The following is a 9,184-nucleotide window of genomic DNA, read 5'->3' on the forward strand; positions in this document are numbered from 1 at the left end:
CAAGGATGGGAAGTAGTCCTAGTAAAACCAGAATGCATGACTTGTTTCTGGACGTATGAATTACGTGTCTTTATTGCCTTTGCTGAACGACTTGTGTACTAGCTAGAATTATCTTCACAACTATCTTGTATCAAAGTTATTGTGTGCTATATTTCATGCTTTATGTAAAATAAGCGGTATTGTAAGTTTGTAAAATATTGTATAAAAGTTTGAACGCGAAATATTATTATAATCAGTTTTTCATATAGAATTGTAGTAGTTGAATTGTATATTAGCTACTAAGTATGAACTTAACGGGTAGGTACTACCCGAATTTAAACTTATAAAACGCTAATATGAAGAAAAAGCTTTTATAAATGAGTTCATATTATGCTACGAAATACTATTAACTACTCTTAATATTCTGTATGATTAACTTGTTCCATTTGACTATTTTGAAGGAAATGGCACCGACTACTCGACACACCGTGAATATGAATGAAGAGGAATTCCGTACTTTTCTAGCTTCAAACATAGCCGCAGTACAGGCTGCGCTACATACCAACAATAACCTTGGATCTAGCAGTACAGGAAATCGTGTAGGATGCACCTACAAAGAATTCACTGCCTGCAAACCTTTGGAATTTGATGGAACCGAAGGACTGATCGGATTGAAACGGTGGACCGAGAAGGTCGAATCGGTGTTTGCCATAAGTAAGTGTACTGAAGAGGACAAAGTGAAGTATGCTACACATACCTTCACAGGTTCTACGTTAACATGGTGGAATACCTATCTAGAGCAAGTGGGACAAGATGATGCGTACGCACTACCGTGGTCAGCATTCAAGCACTTGATGAACGAGAAGTACCGTCCCAGAACCGAGGTCAATAAGCTCAAGACAGAACTTAGAGGGTTACGAACCCAAGGATTTGATATTACCACGTACGAAAGACGATTCACAGAATTATGCCTATTGTGTCCGGGAGCGTTTGAAGATGAGGAAGAGAAGATCGACGTGTTTGTGAAAGGATTACTGGAAAGAATCCAAGAAGATATAAGTTCACACGAGCCCGCCTCCATACAACAGGCATGTAGAATGGCTCACAAACTAGTGAACCAGATTGAGGAAAGAATTAAAGAACAGACGGCTGAAGAGGCCAATGTGAAGCAAGTCAAAAGATAGTGGGAGGAAAACGGTGATAAGAATCACCAATACAACAACAACAGCAATTACAATAATAATCGCAACAATTATCCCAACAATCGCAACATCAATCGCAACTACAACAAACGGCCCAACAACAACAACAACAACAACAACAACAACAACAACAACAACAACAACAACAACTACAACAATCGTCCCAACAACAATAACAATCGCAACAACAACAACAATCAAAAGCAGCTATGCCAAAGGTGTGAAAAGTATCACTCGGGGTTCTGCACCAAATTTTGCAACAAGTGTAAAAGAAATGGTCATAGTGCGGCAAAGTGTGAGGTCTACGGACCAGGGGTTAACAGAACGAAAGGAACAAATGGTGTCGGAACGAGTAATGGCGGAGCAAGTAGTGTCGGAGCAAGTTATGCCAATGTAGTTTATTATAAATGTGGAAAACCGGGCCACATTATTAGAAATTGCCCGAACCAGGAGAACACGAATGGACAAGGCCGCGGAAGAGTTTTCAATATTAATGCGGCAGAGGTACAGGAAGACCCGGAGCTTGTTACGGGTACGTTTCTTATTGACAATAAATCTGCTTAATTTTTTATTTGATTCGGGTGCAGATAGAAGCTATATGAGTAGAGATTTTTGTGCTAAATTAAGTTGTCCATTGACGCCGTTGGATAGTAAATTTTTACTCGAATTAGCAAATGGTAAATTAATTTCAGCAGATAATATATGTCGGAATCGAGAAATTAAACTGGTTAGCGAAACATTTAAGATTGACTTGATACCAGTAGAGTTAGGGAGTTTTGATGTGAGAATCGGTATGGACTGGTTGAAAGAAGTGAAAGCAGAGATCGTTTGTTACAAAAATGCAATTCGCATTATACGAGAAAAAGGAAAACCCTTAATGGTGTACGGAGAAAAGGGCAACACGAAGCTACATCTTATTAGTAATTTGAAGGCACAAAAACTAATAAGAAAAGGTTGCTATGCTGTTCTAGCACACGTCGAGAAAGTACAAACTGAAGAAAAGAGCATCAATGATGTTCCCATCGCAAAAGAATTTCCCGATGTATTTTCGAAAGAATTACCGGGATTACCCCCACATCGATCCATTGAATTTCAAATAGATCTTGTACCAGGAGCTGCACCAATAGCTCGTGCTCCTTACAGACTCGCACCCAGCGAGATGAAAGAACTGCAAAGCCAATTACAAGAACTTTTAGAGCGTGGTTTCATTCGACCAAGCACATCACCGTGGGGAGCTCCTGTTTTGTTTGTCAAGAAGAAAGATGGTATATTCAGGTTGTGTATCGACTACCGAGAGTTGAACAAACTTACCATCAAGAACCGCTACCCACTACCGAGAATCGACGACTTATTTGATCAACTACAAGGCTTGTCTGTTTATTCAAAGATTGACTTACGTTCCGGGTATCATCAAATGCGGGTGAAAGAAGATGATATTCCAAAGACTCCTTTCAGAACACGTTACGGTCATTACGAGTTTATGGTCATGCCGTTTGGTTTAACTAATGCACCAGCTATGTTCATGGACCTTATGAACCGAGTGTGTGGACCATACCTTGACAAGTTTGTCATTGTTTTCATTGATGACATACTTATTTACTCAAAGAATGACCAAGAACACGGTGAACATTTGAGAAAGGTGTTAAAAGTATTGAGGAAGAAAGAATTGTACGCTAAATTTTCAAAGTGTGCATTTTGGTTGGAAGAAGTTCAATTCCTCGGTCACATAGTGAACAAAAAAGATATTAAGGTGGATCCGACAAAGATAGAAACTGTTGAAAAGTGGGAAACCCCGAAAACTCCGAAACACATACGCCAGTTTTTAGGACTAGCTGGTTACTACAGATGGTTCATCCAAGACTTTTCCAGAATAGCAAAACCCTTGACTGCATTAACGCATAAAGGGAAGAAATTTGAATGGAAGGATGAACAAGAGAAAGCGTTTCAGTTATTGAAGAAAAAGCTAACTACGGCACCTATATTGTCATTGCTGAAGGGAATGATGATTTTGTGATTTATTGTGACGCATCAAAGCAATTTCTCGGTTGTGTATTAATGCAACAAACGAAGGTGATTTCTTATGCGTCTAGACAATTGAAGATTCACGAGCAAAATTATACGACGCATGATTTGGAATTAGGCGCGGTTGTTTTTGCATTAAAGACTTGGAGGCACTACTTATATGGGGTCAAAAGTATTATATATACTGACCACAATAGTCTTCAACACATATTTAATCAGAAACAACTGAATATGAGGCAGCGTAGGTGGATTGAATTGTTGAATGATTACGACTTTGAGATTCGTTACTACCCGGGGAAGGAAAATGTGGTAGCCGACGCCTTGAGCAGGAAGGACAGAGAACCCATTCGAGTAAAATCTATGAATATAATGATTCACAATAACCTTACTACTCAAATAAAGGAGGCGCAACAAGGAGTTTTAAAAGAGGGAAATTTAAAGTATGAAATACCCAAAGGATCGGAGAAGCATCTTAATATTCGGGAAGACGGAACCCGGTATAGGGCTGAAAGGATTTGGGTACCAAAATTTGGAGATATGAGAGAAATGGTACTTAGAGAAGCTCATAAAACCAGATACTCAATACATCCTGGAACGGGGAAGATGTACAAGGATCTCAAGAAACATTTTTGGTGGCCAGGTATGAAAGCCGATGTTGCTAAATACGTAGGAGAATGTTTGACGTGTTCTAAGGTCAAAGCTGAGCATCAGAAACCATCAGGTCTACTTCAACAACCCGAAATCCCGGAATGGAAATGGGAAAACATTACCATGGATTTCATCACTAAATTGCCAAGGACTGCAAGTGGTTTTGATACTATTTGGGTAATAGTTGATTGTCTCACCAAATCAGCACACTTCCTGCCAATAAGAGAAGATGACAAGATGGAGAAGTTAGCACGACTGTATTTGAAGGAAGTCGTCTCCAGACATGGAATACCAATCTCTATTATCTCTGATAGGGATGGCAGATTTATTTCAAGATTCTGGCAGACATTACAGCAAGCATTAGGAACTCGTCTAGACATGAGTACTGCCTATCATCCACAAACTGATGGGCAAAGTGAAAGGACGATACAAATGCTTGAAGACATGCTACGAGCATGTGTTATTGATTTCGAAAACAGTTGGGATCGACATCTACCGTTAGCAGAATTTTCCTACAACAACAGCTTCCATTCAAGCATTGAGATGGCGCCGTTTGAAGCACTTTATGGTAGAAAGTGCAGGTCTCCGATTTGTTGGAGTGAAGTGGGGGATAGACAGATTACGGGTCCGGAGATAATACAAGAAACTACCGAGAAGATCATCCAAATTCAACAACGGTTGAAAACTGCCCAAAGTCGACAAAAGAGCTACGCTGGCATTAAAAGAAAAGATATAGAATTTGAAATTGGAGAGATGGTCATGCTTAAAGTTGCACCTTGGAAAGGCGTTGTTCGATTTGGTAAACGAGGGAAATTAAATCCAAGGTATATTGGACCATTCAAGATTATTGATCGTGTCGGACTAGTAGCTTACCGACTTGAGTTACCTCAACAACTCGCGGCTGCATATAACACTTTCCACGTCTCGAATTTTAAGAAATGTTTTGCTAAAGAAGATCTCACTATTCCGTTAGATGAAATCCAAATCAACGAAAAACTTCAATTTATCGAAGAACCCGTCGAAATAATGGATCGTGAGGTTAAAAGACTTAAACAAAACAAGATACCAATTGTTAAGGTTCAATGGAATGCTCGTAGAGGACCCGAGTTCACCTGGGAACGAGAAGATCAGATGAAGAAGAAATACCCGCATTTATTTCCAGAAGATACGTCAACACCTTCAACTGCTTAAAATTTCGGGACGAAATTTATTTAACGGGTAGGTACTGTAGTGACCCGAACTTTTTCATGTTTATATATATATTAAATGAAATTATTATTTACATGATTAAGTGTTTCCAACATGTTAAGCAATTAAACTTGTTAAGACTTGATTAATTGAAATAGGTTTCATATAGACAATTGACCACCCAAGTTGACCGGTGATTCACGAACGTTAAAACTTGTAAAAACTATACGATGACATATATATGGTTATATATATAGTTAACATGATTTTATTATAAGTATGTATCTCATTAGGTATTTTAACAATGAGTTATATACATAAAAATGAGACTATTAATTTAAGAAACTCGAAAACGATATATATAACGATTATCGTTATAACAACGTCTTACTAGGTACATATGAACCATATTAAGATATTGATACACTTGGTTAATTATGTTAAATGATAAGTAAATATATTATTAAGTGTATTAACAATGAAATACATATGTAAAAATAAGACTACTAACTTAATGATTTCGAAACGAGACATATATGTAACGATTATCGTTGTAACGACATTTAACTGTATATACATCATACTAAGATATATTATATATCATAATATCATGATAATATAACAATTTAACATCTCATTTGTAATAATAAACAATGGGTTAACAACATTCAACAAGATCGTTAACCTAAAGGTTTCAAAACAACATTTACATGTAACGACTAACGATGACTTAACGACTCAGTTAAAATGTATATACATGTAGTGTTTTAATATGTATTCACACACTTTTGAAAAACTTCAAGACACTTATCAAAATACTTCTACTTAACAAAAATGCTTATAATTACATCCTCGTTCAGTTTCATCAACAATTCTACTCGTATGCACCCGTATTCGTACTCGTACAATACACAGCTTTTAGATGTATGTACTATTGGTATATACACTCCAATGATCAGCTCTTAGCAGCCCATGTGAGTCACCTAACACATGTTGGAACCATCATTTGGCAACTAGCATGAAATATCTCATAAAATTACAAAAATATGAGTAATCATTCATGACTTATTTACATGAAAACAAAATTACATATCCTTTATATCTAATCCATACACCAACGACCAAAAACACCTACAAACACTTTCATTATTCAATTTTCTTCATCTAATTGATCTCTCTCAAGTTATATCTTCAAGTTCTAAGTGTTCTTCATAAATTCCAAAAGTTCTAGTTTCATAAAATCAAGAATACTTCCAAGATTGCAAGTTTACTTCCAAGTTTTCTAAATCCGTTCCAAGTAATCATCCAAGATCAAGAAACCTTTGTTACTTACAGTAGGTTATCTTTCTAATACAAGGTAATAATCATATTCAAACTTTAATTCAATTTCTATAACTATAACAATCTTATTTCGAGTGGAAATCTTACTTGAAATTGTTTTCGTGTCATGATTCTGCTTCAAGAACTTTCAATCCATCCAAGGATCCTTTGAAGCTAGATCTATTTTTCTCATTTCCAGTAGGTTTATCCAAGGAAATTGAGGTAGTAATGATGTTCATAACATCATTCGATTCATACATATAAAGCTATCTTATTCGAAGGTTTAAACTTGTAATCACTAGAACATAGTTTAGTTAATTCTAAACTTGTTCGCAAATAAAAGTTAATCCTTCTAACTTGACTTTTAAAATCAACTAAACACATGTTCTATATCTATATGATATGCTAACTTAATGATTTAAAACCTGGAAACACGAAAAACACCGTAAAACCGGATTTACGCCGTCGTAGTAACACCGCGGGCTGTTTTGGGTTAGTTAATTAAAAACTATGATAAACTTTGATTTAAAAGTTGTTATTCTGGGAAAATGATTTTTATTATAAACATGAAACTATATCCAAAAATTATGGTTAAACTTAAAGTGGAAGTATGTTTTCTAAAATGGTCATCTAGACGTCGTTCTTTCGACTGAAATGACTACCTTTACAAAAACGACTTGTAAGTTATTTTTCCGACTATAAACCTATACTTTTTCTGTTTAGATTCATAAAATAGAGTTCAATATGAAACCATAGCAATTTGATTCACTCAAAACGGATTTAAAATGAAGAAGTTATGGGTAAAACAAGATTGGATAATTTTTCTCATTTTAGCTACGTGAAAATTGGTAACAAATCTATTCCAACCATAACTTAATCAACTTGTATTGTATATTATGTAATCTTGAGATACCATAGACACATATACAATGTTTCGACCTATCATGTCGACACATCTATATATATTTCGGAACAACCATAGACACTCTATATGTGAATGTTGGAGTTAGCTATACAGGGTTGAGGTTGATTCCAAAATATATATAGTTTGAGTTGTGATCAATACTGAGATACATACACACTGGGTCGTGGATTGATTCAAGATAATATTTATCGATTTATTTCTGTACATCTAACTGTGGACGACTAGTTGTAGGTTACTAACGAGGACAGCTGACTTAATAAACTTAAAACATCAAAATATATTAAAAGTGTTGTAAATATATTTTGAATATACTTTGATATATATGTATATATTGTTATAGGTTCGTGAATCAACCAGTGGCCAAGTCTTACTTCCTGACGAAGTAAAAATCTGTGAAAGTGAGTTATAGTCCCACTTTTAAAATCTAATATTTTTAGGATGAGAATACATGCAGGTTTTATAAATGATTTACAAAATAGACACAAGTATGTGAAACTACATTCTATGGTTGAATTATCGAAATCGAATATGCCCCTTTTTATTAAGTCTGGTAATCTAAGAATTAGGGAACAGACACCCTAATTGACGCGAATCCTAAAGATAGATCTATTGGGCCTAACAAACCCATCCAAAGTACTGGATGCTTTAGTACTTTGAAATTTATATCATATCCGAAGGGTGTCCCGGAATGATGGAGATATTCTTATATATGCATCTTGTTAATGTCGGTTACCAGGTATTCACCATATGAATGATTTTTATCTCTATGTATGGGATGTGTATTGAAATATGAAATCTTGTGGTCTATTGTTACGATTTGATATATATAGGTTAAACCTATAACTCACCAACATTTTTGTTGACGTTTAAAGCATGTTTATTCTCAGGTGAATACTAAGAGCTTCCGCTGTTGCATACTAAAATAAGGACAAGATTTGGAGTCCATGTTTGTATGATATTGTGTAAAAACTGCATTCAAGAAACTGATTTCGATGTAACATATTTGTATTGTAAACCATTATGTAATGGTCGTGTGTAAACATGATATTTTAGATTATCATTATTTGATAATCTACGTAAAGCTTTTTAAACCTTTATTTATGAAATAAAGGTTATGATTTGTTTTAAAAATGAATGCAGTCTTTGAAAAACGTCTCATATAGAGGTCAAAACCTCGCAACGAAATCAATTAATATGGAACGTTTTTAATCAATAAGAACGGGACATTTCATATCACACATATGTACAATATACACATAAATAGCCATTCTCTAAAAGAGAACTCGACACAAACATCCCTTAGCCGAGGGATCACACCTTGCTCGCCAAAACCCGCCCATTTAATCTACTAATGGACTCAAACCGGTGGTAATTCAAACCAACACAACAAAGTACGATTTAACCCAAATCATACTTTACACCTATTACACCAAACCTAGGTATTAATGCTAAATTACTACTTAGGTAGTAATCATTTCAAACGCTAATTACACCAAAACCTCAACACGTGCAATATTGACCCATAACACGGTTGACCACGTTTGACTAAATCTTAAAATATCATTTTTAACCAAAAATTACTTCTCGCGAGTAATTACATCCAAAAACATCATTTAACACTTAACAAAAGCGTTTAACATCCATTTAATCTAAATTAGTGTCATCCTCAATTTTGACCCAATTCAAATTACCCATTTTGACCAAAGTCATAAAACGCCCCAAAATCACTAACGACTAGTGATTATATTTTCAAGACAACCACTAACACTTAAATCAAGTGTTTACCTACTTGATTTACCAAAACTTGACTTAAAACTTAATTTAACACCGAATCAAGCTTACTTGTCCCAAAATACCCATTTGACCCATTTTAACCTAAATTAGGGTTTACACCCAAAAA

The sequence above is a fragment of the Rutidosis leptorrhynchoides genome, chromosome 1 (assembly GCF_046630445.1).
Source record: "Rutidosis leptorrhynchoides isolate AG116_Rl617_1_P2 chromosome 1, CSIRO_AGI_Rlap_v1, whole genome shotgun sequence".
Classification (NCBI taxonomy): domain Eukaryota; kingdom Viridiplantae; phylum Streptophyta; class Magnoliopsida; order Asterales; family Asteraceae; genus Rutidosis; species Rutidosis leptorrhynchoides.